The sequence below is a fragment of the Bos indicus x Bos taurus genome, chromosome 1 (genome assembly GCF_003369695.1).
Source record: "Bos indicus x Bos taurus breed Angus x Brahman F1 hybrid chromosome 1, Bos_hybrid_MaternalHap_v2.0, whole genome shotgun sequence".
NCBI classification, from domain to species: domain Eukaryota; kingdom Metazoa; phylum Chordata; class Mammalia; order Artiodactyla; family Bovidae; genus Bos; species Bos indicus x Bos taurus.
Genome location: NC_040076.1, coordinates 96,626,145 through 96,647,930, shown reverse-complemented (window position 1 = coordinate 96,647,930; position 21,786 = coordinate 96,626,145). Strand labels below are relative to the sequence as shown.

Genomic DNA, 21,786 nt, shown 5'->3' with positions numbered 1-21,786 from the left:
AAGAATTCAGAATAATGATAGTAAAGATGATAAAAAAAAATCTTGAAAACAAAATGGAGAAAATGCAAGAATCAATTAACAAAGACCTAAGACAATTAAAGAATAAACATACAGAGACAAACAACACAATTACTGAAATTTTAAAAACTCTAGAAGGAATCAATAGCAGAATATCTGAAGCAGAAGAATGAATCAGTGAGCTGAAAGATAAAATGGTGGAAATAACTTTTGAAGAGCAGAATAAAAAGAATGAAAAGAACTGAGGATAGTCTCAGAGACCTCTGGGACAATATCAAATGCACCAACATTCAAATTATACAGGTCCCAGAAGAAGAAAAGAAAAAGAAAGGGTATGAGAAAATTTTTGAAGAGATTATAGTTGAAAATTTCCCCAACATGGAGAAGGAAATAGTCAATCAAGTCCAAGAGGCACAAAGAGTACCATACAGGATAAACCCAAGGAGAAACACACCAAGACATATACTAATCAAACTAGCAAAGACTAAACACAAAGAAACAATATTAGAAGCAGCAAGGGAGAAGCAACAAGTAGCATACAAAGGAAACCCCATACACTTAACAGCTGATCTTTCAGCTGTTCTTGCCTGGAGAATCCCAGGGATAGGGGAGCCTGGTGGGCTGCCGTCTATGGGGTTGCACAGAGTCGGACACGACTGAAGTGACTTAGTAGTAGTAGTAGTAGCAGCAATCTTTATATCAGACAAAATAGACCTTAAAGATTATAAGAGATAAGGAAGGACACTACATAATAATCAAGGGGTCAATCCAAGAGGAAGAGATGACAATTGTAAATATCTATGCACCCAACATAGGAGCACCTGAATATATAAGACAAACACTAACAGACATAAAAGGAGAAATTGACAGTAACACAATAATAGGAGGAGACTTTAACACCCCACAGTAATGGCCAGATCATCAAAACAGAAAATTAATAAGGAAACACAAGTATTAAATGATACATTAGATGAGATGGATCTCTTTGATATCTTCAGGACATTCCATCCAAATGCAGAAGAATACACTTTCTTCTCAAGTGTACATGGAACATTCTCCAAGATAGACCAAAATCTTGGGTCATAAATCAAACCTCAGTAAATTGAAGAAAATTGAAATCATATCAAGCATCTTCTCCAACCACAATGCTATGAGACTAGATATCAATTACAACAACAACAAAAAAAAACTGTAAGAAACACAAACACATGGAGATTAAATAATATTTTTCTAAATAACCAACAGGTTACTGAAGAAATCAAAAGGGAAATCAAAATATTTCTAGAAACAAATGAAAATGAAAACATGGCAACTCAAAACCTATGGGATGCAGCAAAAGCAGTTCTAAGAGGGAAGTTTATAGCAATACAACCCTACCTCAAGAAACAAGAAAAACATCAAATAGACAACCTAACTTTACACCTAAAACAACTGAAAAAGAAGAACAAAAGACCCCAAAATTAGTAGAAGGAAAGAAATCATAAAGATCCAAGCAGAAATAACTGAAAAAGAAATGAAACAATAGTAAAGATGAATAAAACTAAAAGCTGGTTCTTTGAGAAGATAAACAAAATGGACAAACCTTTAGCCAGACTCATCAAGAACAAAAGAGAGAAGAATCAAATCAACAAAATTAGAACTGAAAAAGTAGAGGTTACAACAGACAATGCAGAAATACAAAGGATTATAAGAGACTATTATGAACAACTATGTGGTAATAAAATGGATAACCTGGGAGGAATGGACAGATTCTGAGAAAAGTTCAATCTTCCAAGACTAAACCAGGAAGAAATAGAAATTATGAACAACCCAATTACAAGCATAAAATTGAAGCTGTGATCAAAAATCTCCCCAAAAAGAAAAGCTCAGGACCAGATAGCTTCACAGAATTCTATCAAATATTTAGAGAAGAGTTAATGCATATCCTTCTAAAACTCTTTCAAAAAAATTGCAGAGGAAGGAACACTTCCAAACTCATTCTATGAGGCCACCATCACCCTGATACCAAAACCAAAGACAACACAGAAAAAGAAAACTACAGGCCAATATCACTGATGAACATAGATGCAAAAATCCTCAACAAAATTTTAGCAAACAGAATTCAGGAACACATCAAAAAGCTCATACACTATGATCAAGTTGGGCTTATTCCAGGAATGCAAGGATTCTTCAATATATGCAAGTCAATCAATGTGATAGACCATAGTAACAAATTGAAAGATAAAAACCATATGACGACCATTCAGTGCTGCTGCTGCTGCTGCTGCTGCTAAGTCGCTTCAGTCATGTCCGACTCTCTGCGACCCCATAGACGGAAGCCAACCAGGCTCCCCTCTTCCTGGGATTCTCCAGGCAAGAACACTGGAGTGGGTTGCCATTTCCTTCTTCAATTTATGAAAGTGAAAAGTGAAAGTGAAATCACTCAGTCATGTCTGACTCTTAGTGACCCCATGGACTGCAGACTACCAGGCTCCTCCATTCATGAGATTCTCCAGGCAAGAGTACTGGAGTGGGGTGCCATTGCCTTCTCCAATGACAACTCAACAGATACAGAAAAAGCCTTTGACAAAATTCAGCACCCATTTATGGTTAAAATGCTTCAAAAATGGGCATAGAAGGAACCTTCCTCAACATAGTAAAGGTCATATAAAATAAGCCTACAGCAAACATTATTCTCAATGGTGAAAAACTGAAAGCATTCCCCCTTAGATCAGGAACAAGACAAGGGTGTCCACTTTCACCACTATTATTCAACATAGTTTTGGAAGTCCTAGCTACAGCAATCAGAGAAGAAAAAGAAATAAAAGGAATCCAGATGGGAAAAGAAGAAGTAAAGCTCTTACTGTTTGCAGATGACATGATACTCTAAATAGAAAACCTTAAAGATAGTATCAGAAAATTACTAGATAGAGCTAATCAGTGAATTTAGCAAAGTCACAGGATACAAAATCAATACACAGAAATCACTTGCATTTCTATATACTAACAATGAAAATCAGAAAGAGAAATTAAGGAATCAATCCCATTCACCACTGCAACAAAAATAATTAAGTATCTAGGAATAAACCTACCTAAGGAGACAAAGGAATGGTGGCTGCGCAGGTGCAGGAGGGCCAAGAGGAGCCACTCCACGTTCAAGGTCAGGAGGGGCAGCGGTGAGGAGATACCCCTCGTCCAAGGTAAGGAGCAGCAGCTGTGCTTTGCTGGAGCAGCCGTGAAGAGATACCCCACGTCCAAGGTAAGAGAAACCCAAATAAGACAGTAAGTGTTTCGAGAGGGCATCAGAGGGCAGATACACTGCAAGCATAATCACAGAAAACTAGTCAATCTAATCACATGGACCACACCCTGGTCTAACTCAATGAAACTAAGCTATGCCCTGTGGGGCCACTGAAAACGGTGGAGTCATGGTGGAGAGGTCTGACAGAATGTGGTCCACTGGAGAAGGGAATGGCAAACCACTTCAGTATTCTTGCCTTGAGAACCCCATGAACAGTATGAAAAGGCAAAATGATAGAATACTGAAAGAGGATCTTCCCAGGTCGGTAGGTGCCCAATATGCTACTGGAGATCAGTGGAGAAATAACTCCAGAAAGAATGAAGGGATGGAGCCAAAGCAAAAACAATACCCAGTTGTGGATGTGACTGGTGATAGAAGCAAGGTCCGATGCTGTAAAGAGCAATATTGCATAGGAACCTGGAATGTCAGGTCCATGAATCAAGGCAAATTGGAAGTGGTCAAACAGGAGATGCCAAGAGTGAATGTCGACATTCTAGGAATCAGTGAACCAAAATGGATTGGAATGGGTGAATTTAACTCAGATGACCGTTATATCTACTACTGTTTTAGAAAAGGCAGAGGAACCAGAGATCAAATTGCCAACATCCACTGGATCATCGAAAAAGCAAGAAAGTTCCAGAAAAACATCTATTTCTGCTTTATTGACTATGCCAAAGCCTTTGACTGGGTGGATCACAACAAACTGTGGAAAATTCTGAAAGAGACGGGTATACCAGACCACCTGACTGGCCTCTTGAGAAACCTATATGCAGGTCAGGACTCATCAGTTAGAACTGGAAATGGAACAACAGACTGGTTCCAAATAGGAAAAGGAGTATGTCAAGGCTGTATATTGTCACCCTGCTTATTTAACTTCTATGCAGAGTACATCATGAGAAATGCTGGACTGGAAGAAGCACAAGATGGAATCAAGATTGCTGGGAGAAATATCAATAACCTCAGATATGCAGATGACACCACCCTTATGGCAGAAAGTGAAGAGGAACTCAAAAGCCTCTTGATGAAAGTGAAAGAGGAGAGTGAAAAAGTTGACTTAAAGCTCAACATTCAGAAAACTAAGATCATGGCACCTAGTCCCATCACTTCATGGGAAATAGATGGGGAAACAGTGGAAACAGTGTCAGACTTTATTTCTTTGGGCTCCAAAATCACTGCAGATGGTGACTGCAGGCATGAAATTAAAAGACGCTCACTCCTTGGAAGAAAAGTTATGACCAACGTAGATAGCATATTCAAATGCAGAGACATTACTTTGCCAACAAAGGTCCGTCTAATCAAGGCTATGGTTTTTCCAGTGGTCGTGTATGGATGTGAGAGTTGGACTGTGAAGAAAGCTGAGAGCCGAAGAATTGATGCTTTTGAACTGTGGTGTTGGAGAAGACTCTTGAGAGTCCCTTGGACTGCAAGGAGATCCAACCAGTCCATTCTGAAGGAGATCAGCCCTGGGATTTCTTTGGAAGGAATGATGCTAAAGCTGAAACTCCAGTACTTTGGCCAACTCATGCGAAGAGTTGACTCATTGGAAAAGACTCTGATGCTGGGACGGATTGGGGGCAGGAGGAGAAGGGGACAGAGGATGAGATGTCTGGATGGCATCACTGACTCAATGGACGTGAGTCTGAGTGAACTCCGGAGCATCAGAGACTTTTCCAATGAGTCAACTCTTCGCATGAGGTGGCCAAAGTACTGGAGTTTCAGCTTTAGCATCATTCCTTCCAAAGAAATCCCAGGGCTGATCTCCTTCAGAATGGACTGGTTGGATCTCCTTGCAGTCCAAGGGACTCTCAAGAGTCTTCTCCAACACCACAGTTCAAAAGCAACAATTCTTCGGCTCTCAGCCTTCTTCACAGTCCAACTCTCACATCCATACATGACCACTGGAAAAACCATAGCCTTGACTAGACAGATCTTTGTTGGCAAAGTAATGTCTCTGCTTTTGAATATGCAATCTAGGTTGGTCATAACTTTCCTTCCAAGGAGTAAGCGTCTTTTAATTTCATGGTTGCAGTATCAAATCATGAATACAAAATTTCCAAAAATCTAAATAGTGCAGAAATATATATGAAATAGAAAGTGAAAATCCACTGAAATCCACTCTTTCCAAAAATAATCATTATTTACAGCCTATTTTATATTCTTCTTAATTTTCTTTGTCCTGACATGCATATATGTATATGTCTCTTGTCAAAAATGGTATTGGATTATATATGCTCTTCTGCACTTAGCAGTATATCCTGCCACATCAGTGTACATGACTTCTTCCAGTTCCTCAAAGATGCCAAACTTTGCTTAGCTCACAACCTTCCATACAATCCTGGAATGTTCTTTCCCATACTTTGCAAAGCTAGTTCCTTGTTTCCCTTTAATCCTCTGCATAAATGTCATTTCCTTGGATAGATTTTTCCAGATCAATTTATAGGGTTCTTCCCACTACACAATATTTATTTCCCTTGAAGCAAGTACCACAGTTTGTAATTGTATGTTTGTTTACTTTTTTTGGGGGGGGCCTACTTTTTTTCTCTAAATTGAGTCTTACAAGGACAGGGAACAAACCTGTTTTGTTCATTACTGTATATTCAGTGCCTTGCACAATGCCAGGCATGTAGTGAGCTCTCAATAAATATATTGAAATAAACATATAAGTAACACACTGAAAAAAAGTGTATTTGTTCTTTCATTTCCTATCCATGATGGAAGAGCATTGTTTTCTCTTTTTCTTCAGTTCTTTCTTTATTCTTAGTTAAGAAACAATACCATACAGTTGGCCTTTGAACATCATGAGCTTGAACTATGCAGGTCCACTTATACACGGATTCTTTTTTTCAGAAAATGCGTATTACAGTTCTTGCATGGTATACAGTTGGTTAAATCTGTGGATGTGGATACAGAAGCCAACTGTAAAGTTATACACAGATTTTCAATAGCCCAAGAGTTAGTGCCCCTAGCTCCCTACATTTTTCAATTGTACTTGTCTGGATTCCTACCTGGGATTTGTTTTAATCAAATATGGTAAGGTGACAGACACAAGGACAATTGCTTTTAAAAGAAGAGTTTATTATTTACAGTGTTCAAGAGCAGGCGGCATGCCGCACAGTGCAGGGCCACATGGGGAAGCACCAGAGTCGGTCTGGAGGCAGAAGGAGTGAAAGAGAAAGCATAGCCCAGAGACTTTATTTTGGTTTCTGCAGGAACAAATGGGTGGGACAGTGTACAAAAGTCTGAGTGAATTTGGGATTGGATAGTTAAAATAGTTTTGGCAGGCTCTGCTCTATAGGGGTGGTCTCTAATTTTCCAGTATCTAGCCCGGGGGTGATTTGGAACAGGGGAGATATTGGCTTCATATATGAGAAATAAAGGAGGATTTGGGGGATATGGGTTTTGGGTTGGATGGTTTCCAGAGGAAAGGCACGTTCACAGGGGAAGTTGTTTGCTAGCTCTAGGATAATTTCCAGAGATCAAAGCCCTGGGAGGGAAATCCTCCCCTTCATCACTAAGGCCACCAAGATAGCAAAGCATCATAAAATATACAAAATAAAAACCATAATTAATACACTTCTAACCTAATTTAGATATTATGACTGTTCATTTCCCAATTAAAATTTCCAGATGAAATATATAACCACATGTGTGTGTGTGAATTTTTTGTAAAGTTTAATGCAGGAAGATGGGCAGAGTCTGAAATTAGGAGTTAAGAAACTGAGTTTATTCAGTGACCCTTCCCATTTCTAGTTGGATGCTCTTAGCCAATTCATTTAACCTCCCTGAACACCAAGCTCATCATCCCTACAACAGGGATGACAGTAATATTTACCAGATGAATTTATTGGGAGAAATAGATTAATCTAAATGTGGTTATATTTGTCAAAGTGTTTTATAACTGCAAGGCACCATATAATGTTTGAGTTTCACTGTTACTGCAGTATACTGCAAGGACTTTTTTCAGAATAAGAATTCAGGTTTTTTGTTGCTGTTGTAGAAATATTCAAAGTTGTGATTAGAGGGGGAACACTAAAAATTCATTCAGGAAAAGAATAAAAATTCACTGTTTAGTTATTACACCGAATGAAATTTTGGATTTAAAAGATACTCTCCATTGATGGAGAGTACTTCAAACAGCTTTGAAACGTTTACTTATTTTCATAAGATTTTGAAGTCAGTTAGGTTAAATTTGTTCTCATTTAATCTCTGAAAGGGAAATAAACGCAGAGCAAGTTATATAACGGCTTTCAATTTTGCCATGGATTGCTTAGACTGGTGTGGCACTGCTCCCTACAATAAACAAGCACCTTCTTTTGCTGGAATCAGCTAAGGTTTGGTGCTGGTGGTGGTGTAGTCGCTAAGTCATGTCTGATTCTTTGTATAGCCTGCCAGGCTCCTCTGTCCATGGGATTCTCCAGGCAGGAATACTGAAGTGGATTACCATTTCCTTCTCCAGGGGATCTTCCCAACCCAGGGAATGAACCCAGGTCTCCCTCATTGCCAGGCAGATTCTTTACTTACTGAGCCACCAGGGAAGCATTGAGCAACTTCACTTTCACTTTAGGGCTTCCCTGGTGGCTCAGAGGATAAAGCGTCTCCCTGCAATGTGAGAGACTTGGATTTGATGGAGAAGGAAATGGCAACCCATTCCGGTGCTCTTGCCTGGAATATCCCATGGATGGAGAAGCCTGGTAGGCTACAGTCCATTGGGCCGCAAAGTGTCAGACATGACTGAGCAACTTCACTTTTATCAAAATGCTTCCTGAATCAAGCAATTAAAAGAGGAAGTCATGGAATAATCATTAGAAAATCATTTCTGGCAAATAGACCACATCAAGTGCCTCTAAGATATAGACATTGGTTTTACTTAATGAAATTAAAAATCTGTGTCCTTTCCTGAGGTCCCAGAGGTACTATTTTTGTCTCTTCTGAGCCATTCTTCCCTCTGCTTGCATCTTGTCTTCACATTCCTTTTCTCCCTAAAATTTCAGGTGATTTAAGACTAAATCCCAGGGAGGGAGGAGGGTTTGGGATGGGGAACGCATGTATGCCTGTGACAGATTCATTTCGATATATGGCAAAACCAATACAATATTGTAAAGTTAAAAAATAAAATTAAATTTAAAAAAATAATAAAGTAAGTTATGAAAGTGAAAGTAAAAAAATAATAAAGCATCCAAATAAATAGGTTTTTCTGTAAAAAAAAAAAAAAAAAAAGACTAAATCCCAGGACTAAATCCAAAGTACCTTTCTTGGCTTGCAGAATCTTTATTTTCGGACTCTGAAACACCTTCCTCTGCTTCCAACTGCCTTTATATTTAAGCCTCATTAAATTTTCTGACAGTCAGACTCAAGCTAGGCCTTTTCACTGCCCTACCATGACACTCAACATTAATCCACCTAAAAAAGAAATAAGGGGAGGTTGAAGAAAGAAAGAGAAGGCTTCACTTGTGTTTTGGGGGATTTTTGGTTTGGTTGGTTGGGGTTTTTTTGTTTTTTGTTTTGTTCTGCCACAATGCGTGGCTTCTGGGATTTTAGCTCCCCAGCCAGGAATTGAACCTGGGTCGTCCACAATAAGAGTGTGGATTCCTAACCACTGGACCACTAGGGAATTCCCTACACTTATTAAATATAGTTGTTGCTCGGTATCCATGGGGGATAGGTTCTAGCACCCTCTTGAATACCAAAACCTGTGGATCCTCATTCTATAAAATGGTGTAATATTTCCATATAACCTATGTGCATCATTCTGTATAGTTTAAATCATGTCTAGATTACTTATAATACCTAATGCAATGTAACTGTTATGTAAATAGTTGTAAAGACAGTGTAAATGCTATGAAATAGCTGCCAGAGCACAGCAAATTCAAGTTTTGGTTTTTGGAACACTCTCTCTGTCTCTCTCTCTCTCTCTCTCTCTCTCTATATATATATATATCGAAGAAGGTAATGGCACCCCACTCCAGTACTCTTGCCTGGAAAATCCCATGGGCAGAGGAGCCTGGTAGGCTGTAGTCCGTGGGGTCGCGAAGAGTCAGACACGACTGAGCGACTTCACTTTCACTTTTCCCTTTCATGCATTGGAGAAGGAAATGGCAACCCACTCCAGTGTTCTTGTCTGGAGAATCCCAGGGATGGGGGAGCCTGGTGGGCTGCCATCTATGGGGTCGCACAGAGTCGGATACAACTGAAGTGACTTAGCTTAGCTTATATATATATATATATATATATATATATATATACATAAAATATCTATAGTTGATTGAATCTGTGGATTCAGAACCTGAAGATATAGAGGACCAACTTCCCTACTGAGTGCTTACATACAGCAAGCACTGTATATATGGGTTTGCTGTACATACCTAATTTGTACAACAAACCCATGAAGCAGGTATTATACTCCATTTTGCTGATGAGGATACACATTTTAGTGGGATTAAGTACCTGTCTAAGGTCATACTGCTACTAAGTGGCAGGATTAGCTTTGGAACTGAAGTCCACCTGTGAGATACTTACTCTGGCCTCTTCCGTGCTGACCCTCTCCACCTACTGTAGTCATCAGCATTCTTCTTCAGATTCTGCTCAACCTTTTCTTCCTTTGGGCTTCGCAGCCTCCCCAAGACTCTCACAGTAGTCTATTTATAATCCTCTAACTATACTTGTATGTGCTGTGCTCAGTCGCTTCAGTTGTGTCCAACTCTTTGCAGCACCATGGACTGCAGCCTGCCAAGTTCCTCTGTCCATGGGATTTTCCTGGTAAGAATACTGGAGTGGGTTGCCATGCCTTCCTCCAGGGCATCTTCCTGACCCAGGGATCAAATCCATGTCTCCTGCAATGCAGGTGGATTTTTTATCTGCTGAGCCATTGGGAAAGCCCCTCTAATAATACTTAGCAGGTATTTGCTTTTAATTAAGATATAATTCACATAAAATTCATCTGTTTAAAGCATATAACAAAGTGTATGTTCACAATGTCATGTAATCATCACTAGTCTGTAATTCCAGGACATTTTCATCACCCCAGAAGAAACTCCAAGACCACTAAGCAATCATTGCCCATTTCCCATTTCCTCCAACTTCTAGCAACCATTAATCTCTTCCTGTCTATATAGATTGGTCTGTTTTGGACATTTAACATAAATGGAACCATACAATATGTAGCCTTTTGTGTCTGGCCTCTTTTTGCATAGCTTAGTGTTTTCAAGGTTTATCCACATTGTCAGGTGTCTCAGTACTTCATTCCTTTTTATTGCTGTTGTTTAATTGTAAATTATGTCGGACTCTTTTGCAACTGTTTTAGGGATGTACCACGTTTTGTTTATCCATTCTTCAACTATAATGGACATTTGGTCTGATTTCACAATTTAGCTACTCTGAATAATGCTTATATGAACATTTGTGAACTAGTTTTTGTGTAGACATATGTTTTTATGGTTATAACCAAGTTGTCTTTGTTATATAACTAGCAAAAGAATTGCCGGATCTTATGGTAACTTTATGTTTAACATCTTGAGAAAATGTCAAACTGTTTTCCAAAGTTGCACTTCTTTGCATTCCCACCAGCAACGTATGAAGGTGCCAATTTCTGCACATTCTCTCCAACACTTGTTATCATCTGTCTTTTGATTACCATCAACCTAGTAAGTATGAAGTGATTGAGCTGCCCTTCCCTAATGACTAATAATAAATATTTTTCATGGTTTTTATGGCCATTTTTATGTCTTCTTTGCAGAAATGTATTTCTGTATTGCTCACAAAGAGAAACTGAATTGTATTTTTAGTTATAAGAGTTACTTACATATCTGAATGTGTGTGTGGTCGTATCTGACTCTTTGTAATGGGATGGACCACCAGGTTCCTCTGTTCATGGAATTTTCCAGGCAAGAATACTGGAGTGGGTTGTCATTTCCTACTCCAGGAGATCTTCCCCAGCCAGGGGTCAAACCTCTTGAGTCTCCTGCATTAGCAGGCAAATTGTTTACCACTGCACTGCCTTATCAGACATCTGATTTGCAAATATCTCCCATTCTGTGAGAAGACTTTTCACTTTCTGGATGTATCCTTAAGAAATACCAGCATTTTTAATTTTGATGAAGTTCAATTTACCTTTTCTTTTGCTAGTTGTAGTTTTGGTGACAATCTAAGAATCCCTTACCTAATCTAAGGTCACAAAGATTTACTACTGTGTTTCTTTCTAAGAGTTTTATAATTTTAGTTCTTACACATAAATCTTTGATCTATTTTGAGCTAAGTTTTCTAAATGGTTTAGATACAAGTCCAACTTCATTCTTTCATGTATAGATATTCAATTTTTTCAGCATCATCTGTTAAAACAAATTAACTCCAACCCCCTACCCCTCAAAACTATTATTTTCCCTACTGAGTTGTGGGGAACTCTTTGCTCACAAAGAGAAACTGAATTGTCTTTTTTAGTTATGAGAGTTACTTATACATCTGAATGTGTATGTGGTCATATCCGACTCTTTGCAACGCAATGGACCACCAGGCTCCTCTGTTCATGGAATTTTCCAGGCAAGAATCCTGGAGCAGGTTGTCATGTGTGGAATTTTGTTTGTTTTTTTGGTTTACACTTTCTAAATTTTTATTTTGAAATAAAATAGATTTACAGGAGTGGAAGAGATGACAGAGAATATGTGTTTTTAAGTAAATATTGACACATATTTGTTAAGGTGAGCTCCTTGAGGGCAAGATTTTTTGCATTCCTACCTGCAAGTCTCAGAGGGGACCATGACCTAGTAAACCCTAAGCAAACATGTTCAATGAATGAAAAGCTGATTTGAGAATCCTACCGTCAACTTCCAAATACCAAGTCCCATAGACTTTGTTAGGTGCTGGGAAAGTTTTATGTCAATACATGATGTCACAGTCTAGTAAGTTTTTCAGGGGTCCCAGAAGTTTCCAAGGGGTCCCAGAATCTTACAGTCTTAGACTGGAATGGGACTCGGAGATCATGAAGTGAAGTGAAAGTCGCTCAGTCGTGTCGATTCTTTGCGACCCCATGGACTATACAGACTATACTATACAAGAATTCTGTACAGAGATCATGAACCCTCTCATTTTCCATTTTCCAGGAAATGCAGAGCTTAAAAGACTAAAAGGCCTGTGGCCTATCTCATGTTAATTTGCCAGAGGATCCCAGGTCTCTTTGAAATTACATTATGACTTTACAGCTTAACAAAGGATTTTTTTCAGTTAGTCCTCGATAAAGCATTTTTTCAGTTAGGCCTTGATAAAGTCCTCTCCCAATGAAAGACAACTACCTCTGTTTCATACCAGTCTTATCTTCTCAGATAACTGCTATCAGAGATTTAAAAAAAATTTTTTTCCACCTTAGTTGGGCATAATCACTCCTTTCTCTGAATTCTATAGCTATTATTTGCTCTTCCACAAATTAGCAATTTGTTTTGTACTGCCCTATTGCTTTGGATTTTTATGTAATCTTGAATTGTTATTTGTCACAGGTTTGTGTGTGAACTTCCTAAGGAGAGTACCGTAGCTAGAGCCAGGGGCAAAATTTGCATTTACATTTATTATATGACATTTAGAGCTTTGTACCTAGTGGACATGCAATAGATGTTTCCTGATATTATTTGTGTTTTTATATAATTCATTTTTAAAATAAGAAGCTATTAGGTTTAAAGTTTCATTCTGTTTTTCCCTAGAGGCTCAGGGTGAGAGGCTCAAAGTGATAAGTACCTTCTTTCCTGTGGACAATTGCTAGTGACCCTCTACTTGTTTTTATAAAGGAATGGAGATACCAGAGAACTAATAATTAGTACACATACATATTTCAGGGCTTCCCTGGTGGCTCAGACAGTAAAGAATCTGCCTGCAACAAGGGAGACCTGGGTTCAATCCCTGGGTCAGGAAGATCCCATGGAGAAAGGAATGGCTACCCACTCCAATGTTCTTGCCTGGAGAACTCTATGGACAGATGAGCCTGGCAGGCTGCAGTCCATGGGATCACAAAGAGTTGGACATGCCTGCGTGACTAGCTTTCACTTTCAAGGTACATATTTAACTATTTCTTAATATTACTATTGAAAGTTTTAAAATCCTGCTAAAAGGATAAAGAATATTTGTAGAATTCTCCTGAGAACCCAGTAAATTAAGCTATCCCTCAAGGGAACTTTGAGCTGTAGTTTTTAAATCACTGAGTCAGAAAGTAGAGAAAGAGGGACTTCCCTGGAGCTCCAGTGGTTAAGGCTTCCACTGCAGTGGGCACGGGCTTCAATCCTTGGTAGGGGGACGAAGATCCTGTGCCTCATGCGGCATGGCCGAAAATGAAAAGAGGAAGAAAAAAAGAAAAAAGAGTAGAGAAAGAGATCCTGTTTCTCTTATCGCAAGCTTGCTTTCCAGTTACTAGGTAGAGGAAGAAGATGGAATACTCTAGCCTCATGTTGAACAGTGTTGCAGAACATAACCATCTCACCTGGAATTGTTTGACAGAGGTAAAATAGAAAAGGTGGCTGAACAGAATGATAGGATATTCAGAACATGGTCTTGCACCTACTGGGACACAGTGAGCCTGTTAATGGATTATGATAAGAATAGATTATGTGTAGATTATAGTGATTCTCTAATAACAATGAATCCAGACAACATTTTAGCATGTGATTAGATCATGGAAAACAAAGAGAAAAGAAATAAAAACTAAGAATTTTGTGAAGTTAATTTTCTTTTCCTCATCCGCCAGAAACCAGTCCTTGTTTTAAATTCATGTTATGCTTAAGAATGGAAAACATTGGAACAATGATACAAATCATTGCCATTTCCATACTTTGGAGTTCATTTGTAAAACGGGGCTTAGATTTTTTGCTCTTCAAGCTGCTCTCAGGGAGACCAGCAGCATCAGACATTTTAAATCAGAATGTGCATTTGAACAAAACCCCAGGCCTAATTTTTATGTTTATCAGAGTTTGAGAAGCCAAAGTAACTCCCAGCTAGTTAATTCTACCATCCCATGATTCTTGTTGGAAGATTCCATGTTGGTAAAAGGAGACTCACTTTCTTAGGAGTCCTGTTTGACTTGAGTAAACAGATCGCTCAGCAAGTTGAACTAACTTTTCAGGTCATAGCTTTAACAAGGCAAAGCTGAAATAAAGACTTGCTCTGCTTGTTTGGTGTCATCAGCTTCCTTCCTCTGACACTAAGGTTAATCTTGTATCTAAGGGGACATAAACCAACAGAAAATTATTTCAATATAATTTAATGTTTGTGGAATACCAACAATTTTCTCAGTGCCAAAAAGAACTTGGAAGATAAGATTCCTGCTCTTGAGGCACCTAGGCAAGATGGTCACTTTGCTTCAAAAGTCTGTGATCTTATTTTCTTGGGCTCAAAAATCACTGTGGATGGTGATTGCAGCCATGAAATTAAAAGATGCTTGCTCCTTGGAAGAAAAGCTATGACAAACCTAGACAGCATATTAAAAAGTAGAGACATCACTTTGCCAACAAAGGTCTATCTAGTCAAAGCTATGGTTTTTCCAGTAGTCATGTACAGATGTGAGAGTTGGACCATAAAAAAGGCTGAGTGCTGAAGAACTGATGCTTTCGAACTGTGGTGCTGGAGAAGACTCTAGAGAATCCCTTGGACAGCAAGGAGATAAAACCAGTCAATCCTAAAGGAAATCAACTCTGAATATTCACTGAAAGGACTGATGCTGAAGCTGAAGCTCCGATACTTTGTCCACCTATTGTGAAGAGCCAGCTCATTGGAAAAGACCTTGATGCTGGGAAAGGTTGAGAGCAGGAGGAGACGAGGCTGACAGAGGATGCAATGGTTTGATGGCATCACTGACTCAGTGGACATGAATCTGAGCAAACTGCAGGAGATAGTGAAGGACAGAGAAGCCTGGAGTGCTGCAGTCCATGGGGTCACAAAGAGTCAGACACGACTGAATGACTGAAGAATAACATGGATTGATTCATAATTTGTTATTATCCAGGATGGGGAGCCATACCAATTCAGTAAAATACCTCATGCCTAAGTCTTAGGGTGATAAGCACAGTGTGAAGGTAAGCTAACAGATAGCTTTATCTCTGAAGTGCTGTTCCCTTTGACATTGTACATGTGATTAAGCAGCCCAAAATCATTACAGGCTATGAGCTCTGTTTTTTCCCTTGATTTCTCTGTGGCCCAAAATAGGATGTGGTTTAATTCAAGGTCAGCAGAAATTCGATATGAAAAGATTTGAGTCCAGTGAGAAATAGGTGGAGGTGGTAGAGAAAATGAGCTAGTCCTCCGTGAGAGGGGAGAGGGGTTGGCAACCTTGTAGGGGAGAGGAATTTACTCCAGAGACTGAGACAGAACTCAGTTATTGAAGGAAGCCAGTGCTGGGGTGCTGAGCTGCTGGAGTGGGAAGAATTTATTAGATAAACTTACATTTTCAATTGGAAATGCCATCCTCAAAAACAGGTTTGCCTTTTCAAATTGGAGGGTAGCTTACATTTAATGGTTGATTATTGTTAGGGACAGCATACTTGGTATGCCAACATCATTAAACTGATACTTCTAAAAGAAGGCTGTATATTTTTGTTGTTCTTAAAGTTTTTTTTTCAGTATTTATTTATTTGACTGTGCCAAGTCTTAGTCGAAGCATGTGGGATCTAGTTCCCTGACCAGGGATTGCACCTGGATCCCCTGCATTGGAAACACAGAGTTCTAGCCACTGGACCACGAGGGAAGTCCCAAAAGTTTGTTTGTTTTTTTTTTGATGCAGGCTTTTTCAACCTGTCATTTACTAGTCAACTTTGTGCTGTTCAGTCAAGCCAGACAGAAGTGGATTCTTCTGGTTCCTGAAGAAGACGAGGTAGCACTCAAGAGCTGTTATAATCATTCTTTGTCATTTACTGGTGCAGAGTTTCCCATCTGCCTTGTTCTTCTCTTCATTGGTATATATCCTGATATCCTATCTGGATTGTAACTTTCTTAAAAGAAGGAGAGAGCATAGTGACTGCACCAATAAACCCTATAGGAGTTAATTATGTTGAGATTTCTCAGACCTCTTTGGCTATTCAGTAACTTTCATTAAGTACATGTTTGGGTTTACCTCATTTATTCATTTATTTTGCTGACTCCTCTGCTTCATGGGACTCTCCATTGATAGTTCATTAAAACAAAGCCGTTTTATTTCAGGCAAAACAAATTAAGGCTCAAACTGTTATATGTCATTATCTGTAGTGTGGGAGTGAGACTGGGGAAGGGCAGTGGAAATAAATGTATGTGGCTGGAGTGAAGGGAGTATCCAGATAAAGCGGGTGATGTCAATAGGGCCGTGAAAGGGTATAAGAGAAAGAAGGGCGAAGGGGAGTCATGGGGGTATTGTTTGCTATCTATGCTAACTCAGTAAAGTTAATTAACAGAATACAAACTAAACTCTCTCACTAACTTCAGCTGTCAGGACTCCTATCAGGAGTTTGGGTCATGACTGCTGCTCTTCAAGGTTAAGTAAAACAATTAATGTGATACTGCTGCTGCTGCTAAGTTGCTTCAGTCGTGTCTGACTCTGTGCGACCCCATAGATGGCAGCCCACCAGGCTCCCCTGTCCCTGGGATTCTCCAGGCAAGAACTCTGGAGTGGGTTGCCATTTCCTTCTCCAGTGCAGGAAAGTGAAAAGTGAAAGTGAAGTCGCCCAGTCATGTCCGACTCTTAGACTACCAGGCTCCTCCATCCATGGGATTCTCCAGGCAAGAGTACTGGAGTGGGGTGCCATTGCCTCCTCCGAATGTGATACTATTAGGACACAATTACATAGGACCTGTGTCTGTCATTTATTCCTTCAGCAGGTTATTTCTGGACATATGGACAAGCATTCTGATAATGACAAAATGAGAGAATGTTGGACAAAAATATTTTAAATCCCTTAAGCTGATGGATTTGAGCATTAATTACTTTTTTTTCAATTAAAATAATTGTAGTAAGCCAAAAGTAGGTATCATTCAGGTCATTCAGCCCAATATTTATCTCCACAGGTCATAAAGTCTGTCCAAATGGTCAGGACTTGCAGTTTAAACACTTTTCTCCCCTTTTAGTGACATTATCACATACTTAGTAAAACCACTAAAGAATGGTAAGTTAAGGAAGGCAGGTTTTCAAAACGGCAGGTGTTAATAAGCACCATTTTAAGTATTGGGGTGGCCAAAAAGTTCGTTCCAAACAAACTTTTTGGCCAACTCAATACAACAGAAAGAAAAAGGACTGTCAGAGGCTTTTTCAGAATGTCTACCATTGACTTTCCATTTTTGGATCATATGATTCTCAGTTGAGAAACAGAAATCAAAGATCCAGCAGCAGGATTTATCACCTGACATAAAGAACATGGCACACAAATTTTCATATTTGATTTTGGCTTCAGAGCACACTGGCGGGGCTCGTTAAGATTGAACAGGAGTCTGCTCTCTGTGTCTGCATCTCCACTGCTGCCTTGCAAATAGGTTCATCGGTACCATCTTTCTAGATTCCACACGCATGCGTTAATATACAATATTTGTCTTTCTCCTTATGACTTTCTTCAATCTGTATAGAATAATAGAATACAGTAGAGAATAATGTAATATGGAAACATATACATTACCATGTTTAAAATAGATATCAAGTGGGAATTTGCTGTGTGACACAGGGAGCTCAACCCAGTGCTCTGTGACAACCTAGAGGGGTGGGATGGGGTGGAGGTGGGAGGGGGTTTAGGAGGGAGGGGACATATGTATACCTGTGTTTGATTCATGGCTATATGGCAGAGGCCAACACAATATTGTAAAACAATTATCCTCTAATTAAAAAAAAATTGAATATAAAGGTCTACCTATTCTGATTAGACATTTTCTTGCTAGCTCAGTCTGTAGAAAGGAAGCCAAATTTCCCTAAAGATATGATTAATGTGATGCTAGGTTCCTTTTAAACCCTTTTACAGAGTCCCGTTTTCTTTAAACTGAGATAGTGTCTCATGTTCTGTTACTAAAAATGACATAATCTCTACACCCTGATCATCCTATATGTTTAACTGTGTGTGCTTTATCTAATTTTAATTACATCAAATTGACTTTAAAAGTTAATGTCATAGCACTTCCAGAATGGACACATGAGTAGCTCCCTTATATTCTCCCCAATGCAACAACCCTAACTGGTAGAAATTATAAATAAAAAAACAACCACTGGATCAGACTGTGAAACAATTTTATGCCCCAGTTCAGTTCAGTTCAGTCGCTCAGTCGTGTCCGACTCTTTTCAACCCCATGAATCGCAGCACACCAGGCCTCCCTGTCCATCACCAACTCCCAGAGTTCACCCAAACCCACGTCCATCAAGTCAGTGATGCCATCCAGCCATCTCATCCTCTGTTGTCCCCTTCTCCTCCTGCCCCCAATCCCTCCCAGCATCAGAGTCTTTTCCAATGAGTCAACTCTTCAAATGAGGTGGCCAAGGCATTATCAAAAACACTGGAGCAATCAGTTGCCAGTTAGTGGAGGCTAACATCTGGGAGCTAAACCCCAGCCAAAAGCTTGATAGGGAGTTGAGGAGAAGAGACAAAGAGAATCAGACTAAAATCACTGTCATCCCCCAGGGGAGGGACCAGGAGTCGGGGTGACAGTGTGCATGCGAAAGCTACACCCTCTGAGGAGAGACACTAGAGGCTGCACACTGTGGAGGAAACAGACTCTAGTGACCTAGTCTGGTCAACTCAAAAACAAACAAGCAAACAACCACAGCCACCAAGGAGCTGATTTGGACCAGTCTTCAGAGTTGCTGCAGTGGAAAGGTATGGTTTGCAACAACAACAAAAACAACATGAGACATACAAAGAAACAGGCAATGTGACCCATACACACCGAAACTGTCTTTGAAAGGACATGTATGGGAGAAGGCAATGGCACCCCACTCCAGTACTCTTGCCTGGACAATCCCATGGGCGGAGGAGCCTGGTGGGCTGCAGTCCATGGTGTCGCTAAGAGTCGGACATGACTGAGTGACTTCACTTTCACTCTTCACTTTCCTGCATTGGAGAAGGAAATGGCAACCCACTCCAGTGTTCTTGCCTGGAGAATCCCAGGGAAGGGGGAGCCTGGTGGGCTGCTGTCTATGGGGTCACACAGAGTCGGACACGACTGAAGTGACTTAGCAGCAGCAGCAGTATATAAAACATAGCAGACAGAGACTTCAAAGCAGCAGTTATAAATACATTTTAAAAACTAAAAGGGGTCTTCCCTTGTGGCTCAGTAGTAAAGAATCCACCTGCCAAGGCAGGGGACACAGGTTTGATCCCTGGTCTAGGAAGATCCCACATGTCTCAGGACAACTAAGCCCAGGCACCACAGCTAGTGAGCCAGTGCTCTAGAGCCCACGAGCCTACTTGACTACTGAGCTCAGACACAGCAACTACTGAAGACCATGCACTTAGAGCCTGTGCTTCACAGCAAGAGAAGCCACTGCAGTGTGAAGCCCGTTTGCTGCAACTAGAGAAAGCCTGCATATATTAATAAATACCCAACACAGCCAGAAAAAAATTTTAAAAAAACTGAAGGAAACCAGTTTCTATTCTGCTTATGAGTAGATTCAAAATTCTTCAACAAAATATTAGCAACATACAATATAAAAAGGATATGTCATAACCAAGAGGGATTTTTCTACGGCTCCTCCGTCCATGGGATTTTCCAGGCAAGAGTACTGGAGTGGGGTGCCATTGCCTACTCCGAGACACAGAATAAGCACTAAACAAAACCCAACACTCTTCATAATAAAAATAGGCAAAAAATTAGGAATAGAATGGAACTTCCTTAACCTGATACAAGGCATCTACAAAAAAAAATCCAGAGCAATAATCACATCTAATGGTGAAAGACTAAAACTATCCACAGAAGACTGAGAATAAGACAAGAATGTTCACATACTTCTCTATTCAACATAATACAATAGCTTCTAGCTAATGCAATCAGACAAGAAAAATAAAAGATATACAGATTGGAAAGGGAGATGTTAGTCTATTTGTATTCTTAAATGGCATAATCTTGTACAAAGGAAATTCTAATGAATTTATCAAAATACTATTAGAACTAATGAATGAATGCAGTAATCCAACCCAGGATTCAGATATATACCAAATTGATTGTATTTCTATACACTAGCAATGAGTAATAAAAAATAGTATTAGGATGGGAATGTAAGCTGGCAAAGCCACTATGAACACCAGTCGATGTTAACAATGTTTTAATGATGTTAAAAAATGCTGATGTAGGCTTCCCTGGTGCTTGGTCTAGTGATTAAGAATCTGCCTACCAGTGCAGAGCACAGGGTTCAATCCCTGGTCCAGGAAGAGCCCACATACAGAGGGAGCAACTAAGAGCCAGAGCCACTGCTCTGCAGCAAGAGAAGCCACAGCAGTGAAAAGCCATCACACCTCAACGAGGAGTAGCCCCTGCTTGTTGCAACTCCAGAAAGTCCCCAAGCAGCAACAAAGACCCAGTGCAGCCATAAATAAATAAATGATGATGAATGGCTAGTTGGATGGCTTGACTGATTGGCTAAATATTCATTGTGCACCTGTTCCATGCAAGGGCAATATACAAGGGCCAAGATATGGGGAAAGCAGAAGGAAGAAAAGTCAAGTCTTCCATCATACCTTCTAACTGAGTTTCTTCATTACATTTATTATTACATTTGTTACATATATTGTACTACATTCTTTCCATAAAAGACGCTATGCTGCTGCTGCGGCTGCTAAGTTGCTTCAGTCGTATCCGACTCTGTAAGACCCCATAGACGGCAGCCCACCAGACTCCTCCGTCCCTGGGATTCTCCAGGCAAGAACACTGGAGTAGGTTGCCATTTCCCTCTCCAATGCATGACAGTGAAAAGTGAAAGTGAAGTCGCTCAGTCGTGTCCGACTCTTCGCGACCCCACGGACTGCAGCCTACCAGGCTCCTCCATCCATGAAATTTTCCAGGCAAGAGTACTGGAGTGGGTTGCCATTGCCTTCTCCGAAAAGACGCTATCAGTTCAGTTCTGTTCAATCGCTCAGTCATGTCCGACTCTGCGACCCCATGAATCGCAGCATGCCAGGCCTCCCTGTCCATCACCAACTCCCGGAGTTCACTCAGACTCACGTCCATCGAGTCAGTGATGCCATCCAGCCATCTCATCCTCTGTCGTCCCCTTCTCCTCCTGCTCCCAATCCCTCCCAACATCAGAGTCTTCCAATGAGTCAACTCTTCGCATGCTGAGCCCTTAATCAAATTCTTTCCCCAAAAGGTACTGTATAATTGAGATGATTTATGCAATTGGAAGGGGAATTCAGCAGAGAAGAAAGTCTAGACTGTGACGAATCCCAATCATTTCCAATGTCCTCGGATGCCCAAGGTGGATTCAGGATTTGCACGCCAAAGTCTCCTGGGGCACGAGCCGGAGACAGACAGAAGGCGGGGCTCTCTACTCGTAAGGAACCTCAAGTCCCAGAATTCCACGGGGACTC

The 21,786-nt window shown here is 40.1% G+C and overlaps 1 long non-coding RNA gene and 1 other non-coding gene across 2 annotated transcripts; one reads left to right on the top strand and one right to left on the bottom strand.

Moving 5' to 3' along the window:
• Positions 1 to 8,836: 8,836 nt before the first annotated feature.
• TRNAK-CUU lies at positions 8,837 to 8,909 on the bottom strand. Its single transcript has one exon. It is a non-coding gene; the product is annotated as a tRNA-Lys (tRNA).
• A 4,377-nt stretch (positions 8,910 to 13,286) lies between these two features.
• LOC113899046 lies at positions 13,287 to 16,305 on the top strand. Its single transcript, XR_003512821.1, has 2 exons — positions 13,287 to 13,328; positions 16,044 to 16,305. It is a non-coding gene; the product is annotated as an uncharacterized LOC113899046 (long non-coding RNA).
• Positions 16,306 to 21,786: the final 5,481 nt, after the last annotated feature.